The 27419-nt window shown below is 41.5% G+C and overlaps 1 protein-coding gene and 1 pseudogene across 4 annotated transcripts in view; one reads left to right on the top strand and one right to left on the bottom strand.

Moving 5' to 3' along the window:
• Positions 1–25399, bottom strand: part of CDKL5 (cyclin dependent kinase like 5) — a 190398-nt gene extending 164999 nt beyond the window's left edge. For 2 of the 3 annotated variants that reach the window (XM_082608915.1, XM_082608917.1), the window contains exon 1: positions 25322–25399. The gene's annotated coding sequence lies outside the window, so the exon portion shown is untranslated. The remainder of the gene's footprint in view (positions 1–25321) is intronic. The other variant, XM_082608916.1, reaches the window with a different exon arrangement.
• On the top strand, positions 12365–13172 carry LOC309796351 (large ribosomal subunit protein uL30-like; annotated as a pseudogene). Its single transcript has one exon. The product of its transcript is annotated as a large ribosomal subunit protein uL30-like (transcript).
• Positions 25400–27419: the final 2020 nt, after the last annotated feature.

Raw genomic sequence — 27419 nt, 5'->3', positions numbered from 1 at the left:
CCACTCCTCTTGTGGTAACCATGATATGGTTTTCAACTAAACAGTACGTAAGCCAATTAAAAGAAGGTTATAGTTCTGTGAAAATTAGGTTGGATGCTATGGCAAGATTCAATAAAAATGATGTCACTTTAAAAATGTGGCTGTCAAATTAGATCTGAGTTAGATAATATTAAAAGGAGGAAAATATCTGCTAAAATCTATAATCCTGCACTAAATGGTTTCATAAATTGTCTAAATTACTGCCCCACTTTCAAGAAATCAAAACTGGACCTACTGCACAGATAGGACGGATTCCTACAGGAGAGATGACACAGAACTTCAGTCAGCTGATCCATACTCAAAAAAGAGCCTTGGCCCTACATCAAAATACTGGCAAGGAAACATGTTTTATGGCAAAATATTTCTGTTGTATGTGCATTCTTATCACTCAGAACTTTAATAATTTTTAAAATTAACTTTCCAATAATTGACTTCAATCCACCAAATAAGAGGGTTCCAACCAGAAACACCTTGCCAACACTTACTAAAGTCTCTGTACAAAGGCCACCTCTTTCAGAAAACCCCGGGAGTGTTAACTGCCTCTTCAAAATAGCCTCAACTGGTGCTAGACTGCTATTGGTTTGAACCTCAAACCACTTTTAAAAACCAAATTCGTTATGGATAATGAAAATTCTATTAACATTTTTTCTTTTGATCTTGATGTTCATAAAGTAAAACTAAATGACCTCAGTAAATTACTGCAGAGATAGATCTTACAAAGATAACATATGAGAGAAATGGTAGTTGTCCAAAAGGATCCGTGAAAATTCAAGGTAAACAATTTAAGGAAAGATAGCATTTCTACCTTGGTGGAGGAGAAATAAGTAAGAAATAAGTCAATGTATTTGAAAACAAAGAGGAAAATATAAATATGAACCAATATTAACAAAAATCCAAGTATCACAAATGCTAGACTGGTTCTGAAAAGGAGAATGATATTTGCAACTCGATTTTAACATTAATGAAACATCAACTATGTAATCACCCAATGCCACGTTTTGTTATGTATAAAAGAATCATTCAGGGACTTCCCTGGTGGTCCAGTGGTAAAGAATCCGCCTTCCAATGCAGGGGACATGGGTTTGATCCCTGGTCTGGGAACTAAGATCCCACATGCTGCGAGGCAACTAAGCCCACGTGCCACAGCACACCACAACTACTGAGCTCGCACGCCTCAACTAGAGAGCCCACATGCCACAAACTACAGAGCCCACACACTCTGGAGCCCACGTGCCACAACTACAGAGCCCACGTGCCCTGGAGTCCACGCAGCACAACCAGAGAAGAGAAAACCCACATGCCACAACTAGAGAGAAACCCGAGTGTCGCAACTAGAGAGAAGCCCACGTACCACAACTAAGAGCCCACCCGCCACAACAAAAAGATCCCGCATGCCACAACTAAGACCCAATGCAGCCAAATAAATAAATAGATAAAAATTAAAAAAATAAAGGAATCATTCATGAAACCAGGAAGTACATATCATAGTCTTCGTTCTTAAAGTAGTGTTAAAGTATAAAAGTTTAAAGTATAAAACTTTTCCCTGGCTCCTGTCAGCCAAGGACTCCTAACACTCCCTGCTTGGCACTGTCCAGTTCAAATTGATTTTTCCTCTCAAAAATTCTAACATGCCTCAGTTTATGTTTTAACAGCACCTTACAATTCAGTTGTGAAAACCCAAATTAATACATGAAAACTTTGTGCCCGGACATAAGGGTAATAATATAGGTGTTCAATAAACTTACTGGTTTCGTTAAGAGTTAAACATTTCAAGATCCTAGTTAATACATCAAGACAACAGGGCAAGATCAACTGATTCAGATGCATGATTACCAAATGAACTATACAGATCACAGTGGCTATAAATGTTCAAAAAAAAAGAGTGCTTGTTTTAGAGTGGGGAGGTTGTGTTTCACACAAGAGGATTTGAACTAGGTCTAGAAAAATGGGTGGGGTTACAGTTGACTGAGCAAGAGGGGTGGGCATATTCCAGCAAAACTGGACTAAGAACACTTGAGGATTACTATAAATAATGATGACAGTAATATTGTATAACTTGCAAAGTGCTCTTATGTTTACCACTTCAGTGACTGGGTATTGCAACAATGCAGTGAATTAATTCACATCCCAGAGATTCATACACTTGAAATGCGATAGAAAAAGATATCTGGTCAAAACTCCACATTCTAAAAGAGAAGAAACCTGGGTACAGTTAGATTCCATAGGTTTTTTAATGCAAAACTAAGAAACTTGGATTTCAATCTGTAAACACTGGGAACTTATACAAGTCTTATTACACTTTTTTTTTTTAAACAGGGACTTAACAATGAAAAAACTACTTGAGTTAGAATATTGGCAGACACAATTCAAGGAAAATGAAACATTCATCATCCATTTATTCATTCATTCCACAAATGTTTACTGAATAAGTACTCTATGCCAGGGGTCCCCAAGCCCCTGGTCCACGGCCTGTTAAGAACTGGGCCGCACAGCAGGAGGTGCGTGGCAGGCAAGCGAGCGAAGCCGCTCCCCATATCTCCCCATCGCTTGCATTACACATTACCACCTCAACCATCCCCCCCATCTGAACCATCCCCCCATCGTTCACATTACTGCCCGAACCATCCCCCCACCCCACCCATGGAAAAATTGTCTTCCACGAAACTGGTCCCTGGTGCCAAAAAGGTTGTGGACCACTGCTCTATGCCAGTCACTATACCAGATGTTAGCAATACAGTAGTGAACAAAACAGACCGGGCCCCACTCTCATGGAGTTTGAAATCATAAAGAGAAGCAAAAAATTCCAGTAGAACAAAATATTTCAAATAAAATCTGGTGGCCTACCGGGTTTTCAAATATGATACAATAATAACAACAGTTAAAATAAACAGCACTTTTGTGCTAAGCACTGATCTAGCAGTTTTATTTACATTAATTTGTTTCATCCTCACAAGAACCCTTTATGGTCCTTTAGTACCAGAAACTTCATTTTACCAATAAGGAGACTAAGAGCCAGTAAATGGCAGAACTGGATCAAACCCAGGTAGTCAAGCTCCAGAATCCCCATACTTAGCCATTATGCTATTATACCCTTAACAGATAAGCCACAGGGCTTAAAACCATGCTTTTGGAGCACGTCCATACATTGGCAGACGTTAAGTATTTTTATATACGTTATCACATTTAATCCTAATACTTTTAAAAGATAAGGAAACAGTTCCAGAGTCATTAGTACCTTGTCCTTGGTCACACAGCTAGGAAGTATCAAGGCCAGAATCAAACCAAGGATTTTTTCAACCCCCAAAGGCATATTTTTACCTATGACATTATTTTAGAAGACAATAGTTGTCTGTAAGCCTCACTGAATGCATCCTAAGTAGAAAAATGGAGTGGGAAAACCAAAAATGTGATGAACAGGTCTATCCATAAAATTTGTAAAAATAAATGAATTTAGCAAGCTTAAGACTAAATGGAGTGTTCAAATCGACAAACAATAAATGCTGGAGAGGGTGTGGAGAAAAGGGAACCCTCTTGCACTGCTGGTGGGAATGTGAATTGGTACAGCCACTATGGAGAACAGTATGGAGGTTCCTTAAAAAACTAAAAGTAGAACTACCACATGACCCAGCAATCCCACTACTGGGCATATACACTGAGAAAACCATAATTCAAAAAGACACATGTACCACAACGTTCATTGCAGCACTGTTTACAATAGCCAGGACATGGAAGCAACCTAAGTGTCCATTGACTGATGAAGGGATAAAGAAGATGTGGCACATATATACAATAGAGTATTTATTACTCAGTCATAAAACGAAACGAAATTGAGTTATTTGTCGTGAGGTGGATGAACCTAGAGTCTGTCATACAGACTGAAGTAAGTCAGAAAGAGAAAAACAAATACCATGTGCTAACACATATATATGAAATCTAAAAAAAAAAATGGTTCTGAGGAACCTAGGGGCAGGACAGGAATAAAGATGCAGACGTAGAGAGTGGACTTGAGGACATGGGGAGGGGGAAGGGTAAGCTGGGACAAAGTGAGAGAGTGGCACGGACATATATACACTACCAAATGTAAAATAGATAGCTAGTGGGAAGCAGCCGCATAGCACAGGGAGATCAGCTCGGTGCTTTGTGACCCCCTAGAGGGATGGGAAAGGGAGGGTGGGAGGAAGGCAGACGCAAGAGGGAGGGGATATGGGGATATATGTATATATGTAGCTGATTCACTTTGTTATACAGCAGAAACTAACACAACATTGTAAAGCAATTATACTCCAATAAAGATGTCAAATAAATAAATAAATAAATAAATGGAGTGTTCCATGTGCAGAGTGAAGAAGATGTGTGTGTTAACACTACTCTGCAGTAAGTCCATGGATGTCTCACCACCAATCCTTTCCAGGGTCTTATCATTTTTACTAAGAACCCTTATTTCACTATCTAAGCCAACCAACTACAGAAAGCTAAATACATAGCAAACTCTGAGATGTTAATCACTTATTCCATTAAAGTTTGTATATTTGCTAGTTCATCCATTAAAAAGTGTCCCCCTCAAATCTCCAGAGCCTAACTATAATTGCTAATTTTTCCTTCTTTACTAGAGATTATATGAAAAACCTGACTGTTAACAGCAGAGTCATCCTTAGAGTGCAATGAATTGGGCCATTTACCCTAGCCCCAAACTTGGGAAGCCCCTTGTAGCTGTTACAGGAACCAGAAAGGTGGTCTTGCAAAGAATCAGCACCAGGGCAAAAAATTAAATTGGAAAAAAAAATCAGATCAGCACAGAATCTCCTCCTCTCAAAGCCTTTTTTCATTATGACTAAAACAGAGTACCATTTGTCTTCCAACTTGCAATGTCTTGTGTACCAACCATTGAATTTTAAAGCTTATTTAACCACTTCCACAGCATAAAATATAAAAGGGGAAAAGTAAAACAGTAAGAAGCAGAGATGCGACTTAGGAGTGGGCTTAACATATCATTTAATAAAAGATGATTCATTCATTCAACAAATATTTATTCAGCACTTACTGAGGCTGGAAATACAGTCGTTAGCATTCTTCTACATCCCAACATATCCTATTTTTACCCCAGCCAGAAGCTGGGCAGAACACCCTTCAGGGCCCCCACATATAAAATGGAGCTAATAACTATTCTCCCAGAAATGTAATGGATTAAATGTGGCACACCAACCTTTAAAGTGTTCTGTGCTCAAATAAAATAACACAGTTTAAAGATCGAAAGGTTTTTGGAAGAGCATGGTTTAAAAAAAAAAAAAGCCTAGAAAGGTAAAGATATGTATAGTAAGCTAATGTTTATCCCTGGACAGGAAGCTGCCTTAAACATCTCTGTATCCCTCAAGGTATTTGGCATGCTGCCCTTCAGTTAACAAGGGTTCAGTAAATACATGTGATTATTTTTTTCTTTCCCTCTCTCTCAGGTACGTTGTACTGCAGTTATTTTAATAATCTGGCAAAGGAGAAAGAATGCACAAAAGGAACTAATATTTACTGCCGCCTGTTACATACCAACTACTGTGTTGGGCACCTTATCTATGTTATTTCATTTAATTTTCACAGCCACCTTGTGAGGTATTAAACCACAAAACCAGGAGTGGATTTTCATTTTCCAAGAATCAGATCATAACAAATTCAAACTAAAAAAAAAAAATGAGCAACGGACCTTACATTTGGCAGCATTTGCTCATTTCATGTTAAAGGGAAAGAATCGAGTGAACCCTACAAGAGTATTTAAAAAAAAAACTTTATTAGCATGAAAAGAAAATGTACACAGAAAAATACAAATGACCAAAATAATAAATTTTGTAAATATTTAATCTTACAAGTAATTTTTTAAATCCAACAAAAAACAATACTGCAGACCAAAATGGCCAAAATAATAAATATTTTTAACTTGCAACCTTTCCTTCAGGTGAATCAGCAGTGTTCCCTCTACACCCTTCACAGGTATGGCACACTCCCATCAGTGTCACCTATCATCACCCCCGGTGATCCTCAAGGGGGGATATAAGACTAGTGTTCCAGGGACTTCCCTAGTGGTCCAGGGGGTAAGACTCCGCACTCCCAATGCAGGGGGACTGGGTTCGATCCCTGGTTGGGGAACTAGATCCCACATGCATGCCGCAACTAACAAGTCCGCACATCGCAACTAAAAAAAAGATCCTGCATGCCGCAACAAAGATCCCACATGCCACAACTAAGATCCAGCACAGACTAAATAAATAAATATTTTACAAAAAAAAAAAAAAAAAAAAGACTAGTGTCCTAAGAAAAGACTAGTGCCCTAAGAAAAGGATCAAAGATATACACAAGGATTTACTTTAAAAAACATTCGGGAATTCCCTGGTGGTCCAGTGGTTAGGACGCTGCGCTTTCACTGCGGAGGGCACAGGTTCAACCCCTGGTCGGGGAACTAAGATCACAAGCCACGTGGCGTGGCCAAAAATTAAAATAAAAATTAAAAAAAAAAAAAAGGACATTCTTTGCCATGATGTCTACAACAGAGAAAAATGAGAAACCACATGTAGTATAAGGCACTGTAGTTCTGCTTTAAAATGGCTAACCAGACACATGCGTTTACCTTTCCTCCCACACTAAAACCCCCTGAAACAGGCAAAAGAAATATAAAAATAAACCCAGTGCAGCCCTGAGAATATAGGAAGGCTCACAGCAGACAGGTCTGTGAGGAATTCCAAGGAACTATGAAGCAGGTTAAGATTGGGACTAAGAAAAGAAATGGCTTAATAGTAAACCACATAACTGAAGAGCTGTGAAACACCTCTACCTGTGCCTACTCCCTACCTTCTTTCAGTAGGACTGATGCTAGCATTTACCCAGTCCTGGCTCTCCAAAATGATAGTTCAGACAAGGAATACTCCTCAGTAACATTGAGGCCAGAGAAGTAGGGAAAGATGTCAATTAACTGCAGCTTCCATGAGGAATAGGGAGTCCCATAAACCAGAGAGCTAGCAACCCACAGTCTGCAGTAGACACTGCGTTCCACACAAAGGAGACAGCATAAGCAAAGATACCAAGTTTGAAACGATTTTATGGAGAAATCTACATGCTGGAGAGCACAGTGTTTGAGGCAAACAAGAAAAGGACGTGCGGCTGGAGAGGTAGGCAGGCAGAGAACATACCAAGGAGAGCCTGATGAGCCAGATAAAAGGAAATCAGACTTTCTCCTAACTTGCTCCTTCTCTTGTCAGCAACAGAGCACCACCGCAGGCTTTCAAGCAGATCAGTTTCATGATCAAAATCACGTTTTATATCATACTAGCAACTGTAGATAATATATCTGAGTTGGATAAGACCCAACTATACACCTTAGGAGCCTCGGTGGATGGTGGAACCATTAACAGAGTTTGTTTGTTTGTTTTAATTAAGGAGGAAGAGCAAGTTTGAGGAAAGTATGCTGTACTTCACATTAGACATCCTGAGTATAAGGTTCCTGTAGAATAGTCAGGTGTAGCTTTCTAGCAGGTTATTAAGAATGAGTCTGAAGGCATATAGTGAAAAAACAGGAAAGAATTTAGAAATTTAGACATACATCTGCATGTAAGTAGAACTGAAACTCTGGGTGTAATTGAGACAATGACCTAGGATAATACTTGGCCAAGAAGTCAAGCCCAGGTAACAGTAGTGTGTAACGAGTAAGTGGATCGAGACAAGCCCACAGAGAATGCAGAGAAAAAAGTGTAAGAGAAGGACATGGAGAACAAGGATGCAAAGGAAACACACTGCTTCAAGGAGATAGTGACTAACAGCGTCAGGTGCAACAGAAATGTCAAGTAAAATTAGGACTGAATGAATCCACTAGACGCAACAAACAAGACGTTACGGGAGATCTCAGCAAAAACAGTTTAAGTAATGTGAGACTGGGAAGTCAGAGATCGAGCTGAAGTGTGAGAAGTGGATGAGAAATGGATAGACTATGTATAGACCACACCCAGATGTTTAGAAAAGAAGGGGAAGAGAGGTTAGGTAGCTAAGAGAGGAGTGGACAGCTGGTTCAGGGAAGGTTTTCTAGGACGAGAACCTTAGGAATAAGATAATGGGCAGAGAAAGATTAAAAAATCAAAAGGGAGGCTCTAAGGATAGAGCAAGGTTACTGATCCTCAGCACCACTGACATTTTGAACCAAGTCATTCTTTGCTGTTGGGGGCTATGCTGTGCATTGTAAAGTGTTTAGCAGCCTCTCTGGCCTCTACCCATTAGGTGCCAGTGGCACACATACCACCACCCCAGTTGTGACAACCAAAAACGTTTCCAGACATTGCCAAATGTCCCCTGGGGGGCAAAGTCACTCCCAGTTGAGAACCACTGGGATACAGGATGGGGAGAAAGAGGGGGAATAACTGATGAAAAAGGACTGCCGAAGCAGTGGCACCAAAGCTGAAGGCACGGGGCAAGGAACTGGCCTCAAACAGCAGCAGAAGCACCTCATCCTCAGACACAGGGACAAGGGCAGCTCTGGGGAGACAGGCAGTGATAAATTTACAGATGGTGCCAGAAACTGGAGAAAATCAGCCAGAAGGCCTTCGATATTCTCAACAGAGTGGAGACGAGGTTGTGTGCTGAGTATGCATGGTGATGATTTAGTGGCAGGCTTGAGAACAGTGGCTAAGGTTTGTAACAATTAATGGGGACCAGTCCTGGCAGGTCACCCCAGAGAAGACCAACAGAGTTTGGAAACCACATACTCCCTTCTTGCTCTGAGAATGCTAAAATGCATCTCCCCACAGAAATCACCTATGTACTGATTACAGTCCCGAAGAGCAAGTCTATACGAATTTCAACTGCATCATGGAAAGACTAAACTCCTGAGGGGTACCTGGGAAGGTAACCCATTTTTTTTTAAATAACATAGTTCCTATCAGATAATAAGAACTGTGTTGAACATAAGTGACATGTAAATGAACTTTCAGTAAATAATCTGTTCAAGTTAGAGGATGATGCCTGTTGTTGCAACTACTTCCTGGTTCTTAACTGGATGAACTACTTCCTGACCTACAGGAACAGTAAAATAGAAAGGAGTGGCTGCAAAGGCAAGAGCTTATTAAATGAGATTCTTCACAGGACAAAGAGCTGCTCACTCCTGCCCTCTAAACCAAGGGCTGCAAACTCAAATGATTATGAGACTAGGAAACTGGAGATATCTCAAGTCTGTGCATGAGAAAGAAGCTGGAAGTGAACCACCAACATAAAGCTATGAAATACAAAGGGCTGCCCTTGGGTAAATAAGAAAAAAAAAAAAAAGCTACACACAGCAGCCCAGGGCTGTGTGTAGGAGTGAGCAAAGCAAAACGGAAAACCCAAGTCTTTGCTCTACCACAGATATGAAGTCCAAATTCACATCATTCTCCAGATGTCAGAAACCCATCACCTGAGAACAGATCAAAAACTCTCCAGGAGCAGTGAACTCAAAGGGTCCCATCAGAGACAAATGCAAAACTATCCAAAGGAGCTTCCCACAAGCCAGGCACAGGCAAACAATTCCCAAATTGTCAAATGTTGCAAACCACACAAAAAAATAAGAAAAACTTGGAGGGAAGACAAATGGAAGATTTCATTTCTCAAGAACTACAGCTAAAAAAATAATCCAAAGGAGACAAACATAACTATATTTTTAAATGTTCAAAGAAGAGAAAATGTCCTTATGAAAATTAAAAAGTAGACTTGAAAGAAAACCCAGAAATTTTTACATTTAAAAATATAGTCAGGGGCTTCCCTGGTGGCGCAGTGGTTGAGAGTCCGCCTGCCGATGCAGGGGACACGGGTTCGTGCCCCAGTCTGGGAAGATCCCACATGCCGCGGAGCGGCTGGGCCCGTGAGCCATGGCCGCTGAGCCTGCGGGTCCGGAGCCTGTGCTCCGCAACGGGAGAGGCCACAGCAGTGAGAAGCCCACGTATCGCAAAAAAAAAAAAAAAAAAAAAAAAATATATAGTCAAATGTTTTCAGTAAAAATTTTCAATAAATGGATTAACCAATAGACTAGACACAGCTAAACAGAAATTAGTGAATTGTAAGGTAGATGTCAGGAAATCACCCAGAAGTAAAAACAGAAAATATTAAACAAACTTTAAGCAACACAATGAAAAACTCCAACATATATCTCGATAAGGGTTCCGGAAACGGAAAATGGAGAAGCATTATTTTAAAAGATAATGGCTAAATGTTTTCCCACAATTTAAGGTATCATGAGTTTTCAGGCTGATGGTGTACACCAATAAAAAGCAGGATAGGGGCTTCCCTGGTGGCGCAGTGGTTGAGAGTCCGCCTGCCGATGCAGGGGACACGGGTTCGTGCCCCGGTCCAGGAAGATCCCACATGCCACGGAGCAGCTAGGCCCGTGAGCCATGGCCGCTGAGCCTGCGTGTCTGGAGCCTGTGCTCTGCAACGTGAGAGGCCACAACAGTGAGAGGTCCGTGTACCGCAAAAAAAAAAAAAAAAAAAAAGGCAGGATAAATAGAAACAAATCCACATCTAGAGGTATCGCAAAGAAACTGCAAAAAGTCAAAAACAAGGAAAAAAAATCTTAAAGGTAGCCCAAAAGAAAAGATAATTACTTACCTACAAAGAAATTACACCTGAACTGACTAAAGGCTTCTCATTAACAAACAAAACTTGTCAAAAGACAAGAGAATAACATTATCAATTGTCAACATAAATTCTGTACCCAGTTCAACAATCATTCAAGAGAAAAAGTGAAGTAAAGACACTTTCAGAAACACCAAGACCATGTTTATAGGCCTTTAGTGAAAGAACTACTTAAGAACTTCTTTATAAAGAAAAAAACTAAACCCAAAAGGAAGAAATGGAGTGAATAAAGAATGGTGAGCAAAGAAAATTGAAAACATGTTGATGAGTAAATATTCACTATTTTACAAACTTAAGGTGGTTTCAACAAGGCAAAACCAAAGCATAAATAACTAACATGGAAGAGGGGATGAGGGTTAAAAAGTAAGCCATTCTAAAATCTCTGTCTTATTTGGGAGGATAGGAATAATAATTAAGCTTTGATTAGTTAAATGTGCATGTTAAAATTTTAAGGGTAACCAAACTTCTGTCTTCCATCCTGGAATAAGAAAGCTAGAAGGAACAGAGCTGCCCGCCCTTACAATAAAAAAGAGCTGTACTAATTTCAAATTCATGACTTTCTTGAAAGCCATCAGAGAACAACCAACTGGCTCAAAATCTTCAGAGAGAACGGGCCTGCAAGGAGAGAGGAGACAACCTTGTGCTCACCTAGGGTAGACTGCAAGTGGCCACTGACAAGAGGAGTTCAGGTAGAATAAAAAGCAAATTGATAAAAGCCCAATGTGGCTTGCTGAAGGAACAGTGTAAAACCAATGGAGGTCACAGAAATTGGGGAGACCCCAGCCTTCTGCAGGATCTTCCTTCACCAACGCCACCAAGCACTCACAGAAAGAGCCCTGAGGAGTGCCCAGTGTGATGCAGACTTGAGGGAAGGGAACTGCAGCAGTGTCTCAGGGGCAAGATGTACACCCAGATCCTTCCTTCCCACCTCCACTAGGGAAGAAAAAACTTTATCTGTGAAAGATAGGCCAATAAGTGCTTCTACCCTTAAAGCACTGGTGAAAACTCACTGCAGCCGGAGGAAGGGGTGGGCACCCTACTCTGGGAGAGGGGCAGGACTCCACACTGAGCCCACAACAATAGCTAGGGTAGGGGCATGACCTTGGGATGCTGATGCAGGCCTAAGCCTGAGGTTTAATCAGAACAAAAGACCACCCCACCATCACTCCCCACCTCTAAGCTAACCTACTTCCAATAACAAGTAAACAGCATAATACCACTGGCAGAGGGACAGGAGGAGATCAAGAGCATGTAAGGAGACCCTGAGTCACAGTCCTGAAGGAAGACCCAACACAATAAAATAAACCACCTCCCACCCTAATCAGAGAATTTGAAGCCTGACGTATACTGAGAGTAACCACAGCGACAACCAAACTTAAAACCAGCCCAACTCCAAACTAGATTAACTCAAATTCCTGAACCAAAGGCCTAGCACAGGGAAAGATGTGCCCATTTACAGACATAAAAATTATGCACCTCAGGGGCTTCCCTGGTGGCGCAGTGGTTGAGAGTCCGCCTGCCGATGCAGGGGACACGGGTTCGTGCCCCGGTCCGGGAAGATCCCACATGCCGCGGAGCGGCTAGGCCCGTGGGCCATGGCCACTGAGCCTGCGCATCCGGAGCCTGTGCTCCGCAACGGGAGAGGCCACAACACTGAGAGGCCCGCGTACCGCAAAAAAAAAAAAAAAAAAAAATTATGCACCTCAGCTCTTTCCCAGCTAGAACCATGGAGGGTGCAAGAGAGAATTAAAAAAAGGTTCCTGCTGTGCCAGAAACCCTTAAGAAAAAGCAAAAGAATTTCGCAGAGCTTAAGATCAAGAGCCTGAGAAACAAGTATGCCCAGAAGATGCTTTGAAAGGCCAGGAGGAAGCTTATCTATGAAAAAGCTAAGCACTATCACAAGGAATACAGGCAGATGTACAGAACTGAGATTTGAATAGTGAGGATGACAAGAAAAGACAGCAACTTCTATGTACCCGCAGAGCCCAAATTGGCATTTGTCATCAGGATCAGAGATATCAGTGGCGTGAGCCCAAAGGTCCAAAAGGTGTTGCAGCTTCTCCACCTCCGTCAGATCTTCAATGGCACCCACATGAAGCTCAACAGGCTTCAGTTAACATGCTGAGAATTGTGGAACCATGTATTGCATGGGGGTATCCAAACCTGAAGTCAGTAAATGAATTGATCTACAAGCATGGTTATGGCAAAATCAACAAGTGAATTGCCCTGACAGATAACGTGTTGATTACTCTATCTCTTTGTAAACATGGCATTATCTGCATGGAGGACCTGATTCACAAGATCTATACTGTTGGAAAACGTTTCAAAGAAGCAAACAACTTCCCGTGGCCCTTCAAACTGTCTTCTCCATGAGGTGGAACGAAGAAAAAGACCACCCATTAGAATGTAGAGATGCTGGCAACAGGGAAGACCAGATCAACAGGCTTATTAGAAGGATAAACTAAGGTATCTACCATGATTATTTTTGTAATCTGGTCAGTTTTTAAACAGTGACTGCTTTCAAAGTGAAAAAAAATTTTTTGCACCTCAGTTTCTACTGTTCTACAAAATAAGTCAGTGTTACAATAAAAAAAAAATCACAAGGCATAACAAAAAGCAGAGAAAAAACAACACTCAGAAAAGACAAAGAACATGTCAGAACTAGACACAGAATCAGACGTTGGAAATATCTAGAATCAAAGTTAAAATACTATGAGTAACATGTTTCAAGCTCTAACCCAAAAGGGGAACATGAAAAATCAGATTGGTAACTCAGCAGAGAGATGGAAACTATAAGAAAGAATACAATGGGGCTTCCCTGGTGGCGCAGTGATTGAGAGTCCACCTGCCAATGCAGGGGACACGGGTTCGTGCCCAGGTACGGGAAGATCCCACGTGCCGCGGAGTGGCTAGGCCCGTGAGCCATGGCCGCTGGGCCTGCGCGTCCGTAGCCTGTGCTCCGCAACGGGAGAGGCCACAGCAGTGAGGGACCCGCGTATCACAAAAAAAAGAAAAAAAAAGAAAAAAAGAAAGAATACAACGAAAGCGCTAAAAATTAAAAATACAGTTAAGAAAAATGAAGAATGCCTTCAATGGCTCTTCAGTAGACTCTACTCAGCCACGGAAAGAATCAGTGAACTTGAAGATGTCAGTAGAAATTACCCCGACCGAAAACACTGAGGAAAAAGAGTGAAAAACAGAACAAAACGAAACAGGACATTCAAGAGGTGTGGGACAATATCAAAGGTTCTAACATACTGGTAACTGGAATCACAGAAATAGAAGAGAGAATGGGACAAAAGAAATATTTGAAGAGATAATGGCTGAAAATATTCCAAAGTTAATATAAGACATCTAACACAAATTCCAGATGATCAGAGAATAGGAAGATAAAAACAAACAAAAAACAAACAAAAATGATTATCACTGCTGAGCACCAACACCACTTGAGACTGAATTCCGTAAGCTCTGCCCCCACCAAACACCTCTGTCAACATGATCACCAGGTCATCGATTCAACTACACATGATGGCCACCTCACAATGCTCACTTCTATATACAAGTCTCACTCTGTGTACATGACTGCTCAAACCTAAGTCACAAGCCTGTATCCTAGCTGTAAAAGAGACTGGGGATGAGTTTTCTGGGAAAGTGGGACCTATACTATGAGAAATTACCAAAATGTAGAGAGGATACTTAAAAGTCTACTACAACATCTAAAAATAAAATAAATAATTTTTTAAAAAGCCCTCCATCTGGGCTTCCCTGGTGGCGCAGTGGTTGAGAGTCCGCCTGCCGATGCAGGGGACACGGGTTCGTGCCCCTGTCCGGGAAGATCCCACATGCCGTGGAGCGGCTGGGCCCGTGAGCCATGGCCGCTGGGCCTGCGTGTCCGGAGCCTGTGCTCCGCAACGGGAGAGGCCACAGCAGTGAGAGGCCCGCGTACTGCAAAGAAGGCAAAAAAAAAAAAAAAAAAAAAGCCCTCCATCTAACTAACCAACTGTTAGTGTACGGTAGATTCTTTGGTGAAATCATTGCATCCTAGAGAGCCTTTCTGTAAGACACATATTTTACCTCAATGTGGTAACACATTTAAAACTAGCTTCCCAATCTGAGGGACCTAAGCAGTGATGGGGGTTGGGGGTGAAGCCACATAATAAATAAGCAAACATCTTCGCAGAATGTTGGTTTTGCTTAATGTTAAATAAGGTACAATGCAGATATATACAAACACACATATGCACACACACACAAGAGCTTATTATGGAACAGAACTCAGCACTTCTATGAATTCATGCAACAAATCATGAAAAAATTCAAAGAAATATCATTCTTCTATTTGTAAACTTTGGCTTCCCCTTCATCTACCATACTGTAAATGTTGACAGAAGTTTGAGGAGTCTCACAGAGGGAGCCATTAGCACCTAGTTATACATCAACGCGGATCCAATTATAACACAGCTAATCCAAGACCAGTGACTAGACCTACAGGACAAGCACGTCTATAGGACGAGCAGAGAGGAAGATCCACTAGACAGGTAACTGCCAGAGAAGAGAAACCACTAAACAAGGAAGAAGGCATTGACATAAGGAGATAGGGGGCAGGAAAAAAGGCACCTTTCATAAGAGAAGTATTTATTGAGCATTTCCTCTGTGCCAGGCAATGCACTAGATGCTCAGGCGACAACAGGCAACACTCCATGCCTCCAGGGAGCTTACAGTAGAAAACTGATACCATCTGCTTATCCATTTTACCAAAGGCCCACCCCTATTTAAACTCCTGGCTTTAGTATTTCCTATGTATACTCTCAGGTAAAAGTGAAAATGAACAGAAAAAAGCCAAATGGCCATAAAGAAAGAAAACCAAGGTCCTGGGATGTCACTGGGGTCAAAGCATCAAAGCAAGGCATGCAATATATGAATCCACGTCATTTCTTGCTATTCACCCAGCTTTATATGCTCTTAGATCCATGTGTTTGAATACACCTTCTCCAGAAAACCCCTTCCCTCCACCTGACATTCTGGGCCTCCTTTAAGACTCTTCAAAATACTCAGGAATACTCAGGAATTCTTTCCAAATACTCAGGAATCATTACTTTCCCCAGTCCCCTTAGGTCTGCGTTAAGTGCACCTCTTCTGGCCTACAGTACCAGCACCCTGTGTTTCCATCTAAATGTGCATATCATCCTGTTCTTTAGTCATTGCTTTTGGCCTCTTCTGCTGGAGTACAAACTCCATAAAAGGGCACAACACCACAGCTTGGCTTTCTATCTCCACCACCTACCGTCACAGTGACACCAAGATACCCAAATCATCACCTCATCATGAAGTAAGTCAAAGAAAGACAAGTATGGCCTTCCTTTACCAACCCTGCACAGAGGGACAAGACTGGAAAGCACAACTCCAAATCAAGGGCAGTCACTGTGGATGGTAGAGAAACCACTAGCACAAAAACATCAAACTCTAAAATGAGGCAACTCTTTAAAAATAAATGTCCTGGGCTGAATAGGAAGTGAAAACAGTAATGACACAAAACCACTGTAAATTCTTCAAGTTACCAGCACAAGGAAAAAAAAAAAAAATCAACAAGGAAAGAATACAGAGCAGGTATAAGATGGTTCAGAAAAGCCTCAGAACTCAAGGCCAAAGTGAGCTAAGTTAGAGACCGCATCAAAATGTAGATTTCAAAGGAAATATTTGAAGAAGGAGGTGATGCTGTGGTTATTCTTTGTATACATGGAGGAGAAGTGCACAATGGCATTTTATACTGACACAAACTAACCACTTCACACCAAGGAAGCCCTGAATGAATGCTTGTTCAGTCATCAAAGCAAGAAAAACTTAGCGTGGTTGAAGATTTCCAAAAATGAACTGAGCATGTAGGGATACATACTGTAGAAGGAGACAGAAACAAATCAGAATATATAAAATAAAACCTGTGGAGCACTTTTATATACATAAGCTCACTTGAAAGTAAGAAGCTCAACAGAGACTAGTTTAATATAAAAGATGGTAAAACCACAGAATGTGAACCAGATTTGAAAATGGTACTCCTGCTAAAGATTAGTGATTCTAAACATTATTAACAAAATTCTCTAAAAACACTGTAGGTGCTCAAATGACATTTCATAAAATATGAAATACCATAAATGCTGAAAAATATTAAACTAGACATAGGACATTGTATTTGGGGAAAGAAAAGAATAAAGCAAATTTAATATTGATATTTAATGAAATGTTTCATTAAAACCTTGAGCAGATTAAAGATGTCTGGGGGAAAAAGAAACCAGTGAAGAGTTTTAAGTTTAAATATGGAAGAGAGCTAAAACTGTTAGAAAAAAATTTTAACTCAGTTATAAATAGAAATGACATTCCTATATAAGGTTAACAGACTGGTGAAGGATAAAAGAAGAGAAGGAGCCTTTAGAAAACTGAAGGTAATTTCTATAAAAACAATGAAAAGAGTATCACAAATGACAATCAACCAAGAAGGCAGTTGCAAAATTTTTAATGAGATGAGGAAAGAATATTTTACCTTGCAGGGATTATGACCTTTTTGGTAAACCATCAAGGTTCCACTGAGCTAAAACTCTTGTTTTTTGCGGCATTTCATTTCATGTCACATTTCTGCTTAAAACCTTCAATAGCTTCCCAGGAGACTCAGGACAAGTTCAAAAACCCAGCAGATGGCCTACTAAGCCTTTTCAAGACCTGGCCCCTGCCTACTTCTGCGTCATCACCTGCTTCTCTACTTTTCAGCCATTTTGGATTTCTTTCAGTTCTTTAAAAGGTTCGGTTTTTCAAAAGCCTCTATTTCTCTCAACTTGCCTGAGGGCATTTGCACTTTCTGCCACGAAAACTTATTTCCCCAACTAAAGCATGCCCTTCTCATCCTTCAGGTCCCACTTAATGTTACCTCCTCAGTGTGCCCTTCCTACCTGCTCCCCACATGGCAGATCCCCCTACCCTGTTAGTGCCTGGTACTTCTCCTCTGCCTCCATTTCAAGCCTATAAAGTCTTTGAGGACCTACTGCCCTTTGATGTATCACTCTATCCAGCCTCTATCACAGTTTGGTACACCGTAGACACTCAATAAGTATTTGCTAAATGAAGGACAGATTCTCAGGATATAGGACAGGTTACTTTAGAAAGAAATAACAAATTATGAAACACCAATTTGCACAAAATTAGTTTTTGTTCTACCTCAACTATTTTCAATTACTAACAATTAAAATAAAACTTTTTCTTTTCGTTTGCAATGCTAATCTTAAATTTTAGTGGTAATATTACCAGTAATAATTACTAGCGATTAAAGTTAAAACATCCACCATTGGCTCAAAAACCAGGGTGGAGTTTGTGGATAAATTCTAGGATGTGTCACATCTGAACCATCTTTCGTAATCTCTGAAAGATTCTATTCATCAGGAAACTAGTTTCTACTACTCTTGGCCAATATCGGGGTAATTGGGCAAATCCAAGTCAGTAAGTTGTTCTTCAACTGTTACTTATCACCATTTTTTATCTGCCACATCTTCCTCGCACGTGTGTGCGTGCTTAATCTGATTATTATAATATGATCTTACACTGCCAAGAACCTAATCTTTAGGCATAGTACCAAATCTAAAACTGAGATCTAAAACTGCAACTTACCTAAAATAATTTAAAGCAGTCTTAAAAACAAACAAAAAACATAATGTATTCATCCATGTTTTGTTAACTAACTTCCAGAAACCAAAGTTGTTACTTTCGAAATCACTATTTCCCTCTAAATCAAAGTCAGAAAGCTCTTCATTTGTTGCTATTTGATATTAGGCCTTTCTCTTAACAAAGAATACAAAGTAACAACAGAATCACACAGCCATAGCAATTAAACATGGGTTTTGTTTTTCGTTTTTTGTTTTTTGTTTTCGGCACGCGGGCCTCTCACTGTTGTGGCCTCTCCCGTTGCGGAACACGGGCTCCAGACGCGCAGGCTCAGCGGCCATGGCTCAAGGGCCCAGCCGCTCCGCGGCATGTGGGATCTTCCCGGACCGGGGCACGAACCCATGTCCCCTGCATTGGCAGGTGGACTCTCAACCACTGAGCCACCAGAGAAGCCCCAAACAGGTTTTTTTTTTTAAGTAAAATTATTTCAAGCCAGTTATGATTGAATTTACAGTAAACTATTATTATCAGAGCAGTGCTGTGTCCTTTCTGTTTGTTATTAAAAATCCAGACACAGGGGCTTCCCTGGTCGTGCAGTGGTTAAGAATCCGCCTGCCGATGCAGAGGACAGGGGTTCGAGCCCCGGTCTGGGAAGATCCCACATGCCGCAGAGCAACTAAGCCCGTGCGCCACAACTACTGAGCCTGTGCTCTAGAGCCCGCGAGCCACAACTACTGAAGCCCGCACATTTAGAGCCTGTGCTCCGCAACAAGAGAAGCCACCGCAATAAGAAGCCCGCACACCACAACGAAGAGTAGCCCCCGCTCGCATCAACTAGAGAAAGCCCGCGCGCAGCAAGGAAAACCCAACACAGCCAAAAATAAATAAATAAATAAATAATTTTTTTAAGAAAAATCCAGACACAACCTACCACACACGGAGGTATTGATTTACCTGCCTGGCACTTGTAAGTGTCACTTTCCATAGAGAAATGTTCATCTAAAAGCAATGAAAGTTTGTTTCCAAAACACTTTACTTCCAACCAAACAACTGCATTCCTCTATTATATGTACCCAAAAAATAACATCCCCAAGCTATCCTATCAGCAGTGTCCATCTACACATGCAGAACAGGGAGCAAAGAGAGCACCTGGGAACCAAATGGGTGGAATTCATCCTATTCCTGTACAACTCGTTCCCAAGGGAGCTTTAACTCCCCTGCCTACCCTTCAGGGTAACTAAAAAAAAACAAAACGATGCAGGCAGGGAAAAGTAGCTACAGTACCTTGCAGGTTAAACTATTTCTAAATCTCCCAACAATCCAGTCTGAAGTACTGCAAAAAGTAGACAATGCGTTTGCATACCTGAATTTAATGAAGCCTACTCTCTGGCATGCACTGTAGGCATGGACCTCTCAAGGAGGATTAGAGCTCAAACAATAAAATGCACAATGTTACTGGCTTAAAATCAAGAAAACCAATTATTTTGCCCTTGGTCTTAAATCCTAAAGGAATTTTTTCTTGCCCAATAATTATATTACTTTTACCTTGATTTCTTATTTCTGCTTTTCGAACATATCACTAAGAGCACTGTATTTTATTTGCTGGTTTAAAAAAGATCAAAACAGAATCAAATCAAAACCACAAAGACAAGGTAATAGATGGCACTTGCAGTACTGTCCTCTATAATCTGCTACATATTATGTTTAGGCAAAAACTCTTGAATATACAAAAAGTACTAAGAAATTGTAATACATGTAAGAAGGTATTTTTAAAAGACGTATCTTTTAAGATCTACATGATTTCGTTTATCAGTGTCTAACGATAAAAGGATCTAGGTGGAAGCAAGTAAATAAGGTTAAAAAAATGCGTGTTGGCCGGACAGATCTTTTTGGGATGATGGAAAGGTTCTAAAGTGGATTGTAGTGATGGTTACACAACTCCATAAATCTACAAAAAAAAAAAAAAAATCATTGAATGGTACGGTTAAAACATGAATTTTATGGTATGTAAAGTACACCTCAATAAAACTGTTAACAATGCATATTCAAAACCCATACTTGGTAAAGAAATCCACAGCACTTCTGTATAGGTCCCATCTTAGTAGAACAACTGTCCTGCTTTGGCCGAGGTGATTTCCAGCCCTGAGGTTCCACAATATTCATCACTCCTTTCTAACTTTAATAACTGGTAAAAGTGATTCTCATCAATTACAGAATAAGATGTTAAGTCCTCTTCCTCCCTAACATGGACCTCTGGGGGTTCCTTTGGGCTAAGCAACTGTAGTTCTCTTAAGGATGGGTCTTGTTTAAACACACACACACCCATAAGAGGCTATAAGTAACAGAAAATTCTACTTGCAAGTAGAAAAATTTTGTCAAACTGCAACTCCTACATAGTGTTAAGCAACATCAATAACATACCTCTGTAGACTTCACCTCCAAATTTTATTTCACTGAAGTCATTACAATTACAGAAGAGATACCCATCTGCAGATTGTAATGGCTGCCATTTTACTTCAAGAGTGCATCTAAACCACAAAATTGAATTCAAGGAATATCTTCACAGCCTTTATTAGTGTAGCAAATTTAATCAAAGTCAGTCAAAAGTTAAAATGGAACATGAAGAAACATGAAATACCAAGTGGTTAATTAGAAACAGCTACCTCATTTGAGTGTAAATAATTATGTACAACCTTCATTTATGAAGAAACAGAACTAACGACCCTCTTAGAAAAGTCTGAACTTGCTGTTGTCCTATCCATCAGTGCTGATGGATCTGAGTCCAGCCTCCCATGTGACTAAAGGTCAGGCAGCCTTGCCAATGTAGCCTATGAACTCCAGGAGGCATATTTATACCTCCAGTAACCACCCCAGGAGTGATGTACAGTAGGAGCTCAAAACACGTCTGGGAAATCAGATTTCTAAAGAGAAGCAGAAAGCATAGGTTTGAAGACCACATGTTCAAGTCATACCGGTTTCAATGGAAGTTTTGCCTCGGCTACTGACTAGCTAGGTAATCTGGATAAAATATTTTCTCTCCCTCAGCCCATTTGGTCAAGTGTATACGGGAAATAAGAAAAACATCTACCTCATAGGAATGTTGTGAGAACACACATACACACATATATTCATGCAAATAAATTATTTGCCATAGAATCTGGTATTCAGTAAGGCTCAATAAATAGAATATTAGAATTTAATTATTATAGAGAAAACTGCCCAAAAGAGACCACACCCAAAACTTGACCCTAATTAGAAGTGACCACACCCAAAACTTGACCCTAATTAGAACTATCTCAAACACAAATGTTTCTAAGAGCTTAATTCAAAATGATGACAATCAATCCCAAAGACGCGAATGGGTTCAGTCCTTTTAACCTAATAAATAATTTTCTGTTAATTCCCAAATCTGAATTGTCTCAATGTTATCAGGCTCTTTAGGTGGAAGGTCCTCACTCACAGCTTTCATTTCCCACTGACAGAATTGTACCCAAGTTCATATCACACAGTATTAAGAAGTAACTGTACAAACTTGAATGAGAATTGAGGCCAGATCTTTGAATAATCCAGTCTTCCAAGCACTGCTCTATATAAAGGAAACATTCTAGAAACTATCAAGAATTTAAATCCAAACACTGAAGTAAGTGATGCATCGCCAATAAAAGAGTTCTAATGTTGAATTTAAGATAGAAAGTAAACTGGAAAACCCTCCCAAACAGAAAGTTTAAATATAGTCTTTCAATTACATTATTTTCTCAAGTTGAAATATGTGACCCAACTGACTTCATCATCAGATGATAAAGAACCTTTGAGGTTCGATCTCTGTCTCTACCAAGAAATTCAATGTTGCCAAAAATTAAAACTTTAGAAACTAAAATTATCAAATTCTGAGTAAACTCTTTTCTACTTAAAAAGTGACTTAATACTTCAGATTCTGCTATTCTTGTACCAAAATTAAGCGTCACCTAAAGGATTCCCCTCACATTTTGGATCTAAGTATGTGGATTCGTTTGTTCTTAAACGCCTTCTGTTATTACTTGACATCAAGTTATTAATGAAAAAGTCATATCCCCACACTAACAGCCAAAAATGAAGTACTGTGTTAACATACCCTCTAACATGTATTAGAAATAAAGGAGATAACCACCAAAGTTATCAAAATAAAAAGGGGGAAAAAAGGTGAACTTTTAACAGACACATTGAAGAAGGCTTCTTTTCTCTGCTCACCTCCTTACAAATTCCACAGCCATATTCTCAGATATACTGGAATTTTCTACCATAAATTAAATTGAAACATAAATCATAATGAAAGGTTGAATTTCTGCAACAGAAGCCACTGTCATTTCCAACAATGCAACTATTGTTGAAAGCGTCTCTCACAGATTCTTAGACACAGTGGTGAAGCAAGGCTGGGGGGTGGGTGCGGGCGGCGGTGGGAAGGCATACTTGACGAAATGTCTCCACCTCTGTACTTCGTTTTGTAACAATACCGCACCTTCAAAGCAGAAATACCAAGTAAAATCTGGTTGTTATTAAATGAGACTGCCTTAACTCCATGCAGCACATTTGGAACAGAATACATCTGATTCGCAATCAGTCAACCTTCTATTATTCATCTATGCGAGATGGCCCTGCAATTTCCCTCAATGGGAGCCTTTTCTTTTAAAACCCCAGGGAATACTGTCGATGCCACACTCTGATTTAAATGACTCCAAGAAAATTACAATGAAAATAATGGCACATTTAGCCCAGGGAACTTGCATAAGTAGAAAATCAAAAACCTGAGATAAAGGGGTAAAAAATCCCTACCACAAGCCCCTAAATCATGAATAAATTATAAATCTGAGCAGGAAAAAAAAAAAGAGGAATCCTCTCTGGAGAAAGAATGCTTATTTCTAATTTTTTTTAATATTTATTTATTTGGCTGCGCCGGGTCTTAGTTGTGGCTCAGGGGATCTTTCGTTGCAGCATGTGGGATCTAGTTCCCTGACCAGGGATCGAACCCGGGCCCCCCGCATTGGGAGCACAGAGTCTTACCCACTGGACCGCCAGGGAAGTCCCTCTAATTATTTTTTTGATATACCAAATTTTGTTTTTAAAAAAATTAGGCTCAGAAAACTTGCTAAATAAGCAAAATTAGAATACTAAACTGTTTTCTATATATACATATATATCAAATTAATCCTTGCGTTGATTAGGTTAAAAGGCAAGACAATTCAAAGGAATTTGACAACTGAAGACCCTCCAACCCCTCTGAAATAGTAGATTATCTACTAATGATTTGTAATGATTAACTTTATTTAGCATGCCTCTTTTGGAGCTCTATTATTTAATACAGCCAAACTGAATTTTTTTATCCTAATTAGGTTTCCTTGTACTTGTGAAATGCTCAGCATACACTGTGCTGGCAGCTTTAGTTCTTCTACAGCTTCTCTCTTCTGGCTCCGTCCCCCACTCGCCCACCCCCCACCCTTAGAAAAAAGATTTCCTTCCCAAATGTTCTCTTCTCTGCATTTGTCAACAGAAACACCCACTGGTGGTGTCAAACTGGTAATACTGCTGCAGGCTTCCTTACTCCCGTTCCAGTGTCAACGCCAAAAATGCTCAAACCTAAAATAGTGTAGAGGCACACCTTTTTAAAAAATGTATTATTAATGACCGCAACTGGGTTGTTAAATATAAGATTATACTACCCCCCTTCAACTCTTCACATTTTATGAATAAAATATTTTAAAACACTTAAAGAAATTTAAAACACATTTACATCTAAATGTCATTCACAAATAATTCCGAATAGCCTCGGTAAAGATGCCTTCTTTTGTAACCCTACAGCAAGAAAGGAACAACCTGGAAATGTTCCAGCAGATGTTACCTAAAGCGATAATTCTATTCTATACATATTTATGTCTCCTGTTTCGGTCAAATGCTCCCGGACAAATTAATTTGTGTAATCCTTTACATTAACTACATAAACCATTACATCCAAACAAACCTAATTCAGATGCACGGAAAGAAATTATTCCGTGTCTGCAATACTTTCTAAAATCAGCTTAAATTTCAGTCAATTAAAATAGATTGTGTTAACAGAACACTGATCTGCAACTACTTAAATATCACAGCATCCGTCTAATCTCACTGTGGAGATACTAAGGTCAGGCTTTTCTTTTTCAGGCATCTGTGCTTTAACACTCAAGTGAAGCGAAAAACAAAACCCTCAAGGAAGATCTGCCTCTACACTGAAATATGTTCAGGTTATTTTTTCCCCCAACGTGGGCACAGAACGTGTCAATGCGAGCAGAACCTGTTCGTTCTGGGAAATGGTTCCAAACCCCAGGATTTAATTTCTATGAGGGTCCAAAGGGTACGAAGGTCTGGGAAGGGGCCAATTTCTGCTTCTCCCCACTATGCTAGTCTTGAACTTCATAACGACGCCTGAAACTTGTTCGGGGAAGCTGGAGGAACCGCGGGGCAGGCGGAGGGTCGCTCGCCCACCCTCGCAGGCGACCAAGGTCAGCAGGGCCGGGGCCGCAGCTCGCAGTCCCCGGCGGGTCCCAGACTCCCACGGAACTCGGGCGGGGGGCTCCGGCGCGCAGGCTCCTCCTCAGCGCCGGCGGGAAGGGGCTTCCCTCGCCGCAAGCCCTGGGGAGCTCGGGCCGCGGGGGCGGCGGGGCGGGGATGCAGCAGACCCGCCGCTGAGGGGAGCCCCACGGGGCGGCCTCGACCCGCCGCCCCTCCTCACACCCTCCCGTCTCTCTACACCCCAAAATACATCCCCAGCTCCTCGCCGGGGAAGCCCCTCCAGCTGCGCAATGGGGCGCTGAGGAGAAGCCACTCCAGACTGGGGTGCCCTCGCCGCGTCGCCCCATTCTGGGGGGATCCGCGCCACCTCCCCGTCTCACGTCTGCCCGGGGGGACCGGGTGGGTCCCCTCTCTCAGGAGAAGCTGGGTGGGCGCGGGGCCGAATTAGGACAAGTAGGCTTGGCGGGCGGGTGGCGGCGCGTCTACTCACCCCGCCGAGATCCCCACCTCCAGCCAGGGTCCCACAGCTCCCGAGGCCGCCGTCGCCACTTTACCTTCCCCAGCGGCGGCGACAACTAATCGAAACCTTCGACCCCGCCCTCTCTCTCTCAGGCGAACGCGCAGCCTAAATTGCTAACTGCCCCGCCCCAACCCTCCCGTTTGGACCAATGGGGAAGCTCCTCAGGCTCCGCCAGGTCCCGCCTTAGCCCCGCCCACTTCTGATAGGAACCAATAAGGAGAGAGCGCTCGTCCTCGGGCTCGGGCTCGCGCGTCCAGCCCGCGCCGCTCGTGCACTGGTCCCCGAAGCAGAAGACAGCTGGTTCCCTGTATAAGCTTGTCTGCGCGCGTACGCGCGCGCCATGCCTCCTCGCGCGCCAGGTTTGGTTGCCCCACCAGGCCCTAGCAACCTGGGCTGGGCGGCTGGGAGGGGCGGGGCCCGAGCCTTGAGCTTTCGAAGGGAGGGGTGATGGGGGGGAAGATCGTGACTGGGAAAGGGGCGGCTGCGGGGGTGGGGGGCCGAGGAGGCCCGGGAATCCGCCTGTCACAGCGGAAAAAAAGGGGGAATCCTGCCTGCAGCGCAGCTATCCTGGCCTCTTCCTCCCTAGGGACACGTGCGGGCGGGGGTGGGGGATCGGCGAAGAGGGGTAGAGCACATTTGGGGCGGAAGCCGAGGCACTGCTTGGAAATAAAGGATGGAGGACTGTTTATCTCTGTTGTTGGTAAAAATGATATCGAAATCCATTGCTGCTGATGCCCATCTGTTGCAGCTGCCCGTGCGCACACACACACACGCACATATACACACATTCACACATACACTCGTCCATCAGCCTGCGATCCTTTGGGTGATTTAGGTGCAAAGAACTAGTAGCCTGAGGATTCCTTACACAGAAGCTGGATACATGCAAACGGCTGTTAAGCAGCAGCAGCAACCCACAGCCCTGCTTCGGTCCAATGCTCAGCCACACAAGATTCCCCAGCTGGCATGAAAGAAATGAAGTCATCGCCCAACCAGTAGAAATGTAAAGATCTTAATACCTACTATGCATCAAGTTTCCAACGAGGATGAAGAGGTGATGAAATGGAAAGAGATACATTTCCAATGCCACTTTTTGAAAACTAGGAAAAATAATACTTTTAAAGACATTGCAGACTAATTTATGTAATGTGCATAATAAGTTCCACTTAAAAAAACAAACAGGAAAAAATAGCGCTTTTTTCTGGTTTATAGGAAAAGCACAGAAAATAAGCAGTGTATGAGATCATAGCAGCCACCAAATTAGAAATACGCAGTACTGTACTGTAATGGGAATTAGATATCTTGGATAAAATCCACTTAATCTATTCCTGTTGTGAATCTGGTAACAATATGTAACAATATGCTGGGTTTGGCCATTCAGTGCCAAGTCAGTAGGGTTTTCCTTTTCATAATATGGTGAATATTTGATGACGAAATGAAGGTACCTGCTTTCTCTTTGGCTTCTCAGGAAGCATATTAGAAAATTTTACAGGTAGGAATGATGAATTAGCAGTGAAGGAAAATGGAGTCAGAGGCAACAGCAGAGAGCTTTGCAGAGTCTCCTGCCTCCTCCAGATGCAAAGTAACAGTTGCTGTGGCCTCAAGCTTCACCCACATGGAGCTAGAATTCCTGGGGCAATCACTCCGTTTTCAATCTTGTATGTTAGTGCCTTTGTCCCAGGAATTGTAGCAGCATTACCTTCGAATCAAATGAAGAATGGTTTATCTGTATAGATTTAGAACAAGATAAGGAAAGACCAATAACTAACTCTCCGGTGATGCAAGTTCAATTTAGCTTTAAGTGGTAATATTAGATGCTTTATAATGTGCCATCCCATGTATGCAAATATGACCCTCCACTTAGGGACCTTTGCTTTGATCTCATTTTGAGTAGTGGTGAAGGGATTCTTAGAGTAACATCCAGTTCAGTTAATTGCAATTTTGATCAAAAGCATATATTTTCTATGTTAGTAAGAGTTAAAAAGCACCACGCTGCCATTTAACTGAGCTCTTTTCTTATATAGAAACAACACTAATACTTACCACTGAATGAATGCCTGCTATGTGC

Source organism: Mesoplodon mirus, assembly GCF_964341445.2.
Source record: "Mesoplodon mirus genome assembly, chromosome: X".
NCBI classification, from domain to species: Eukaryota; Metazoa; Chordata; class Mammalia; order Artiodactyla; family Ziphiidae; genus Mesoplodon; species Mesoplodon mirus.
This window is presented reverse-complemented; position numbering and strand designations above follow the sequence as displayed.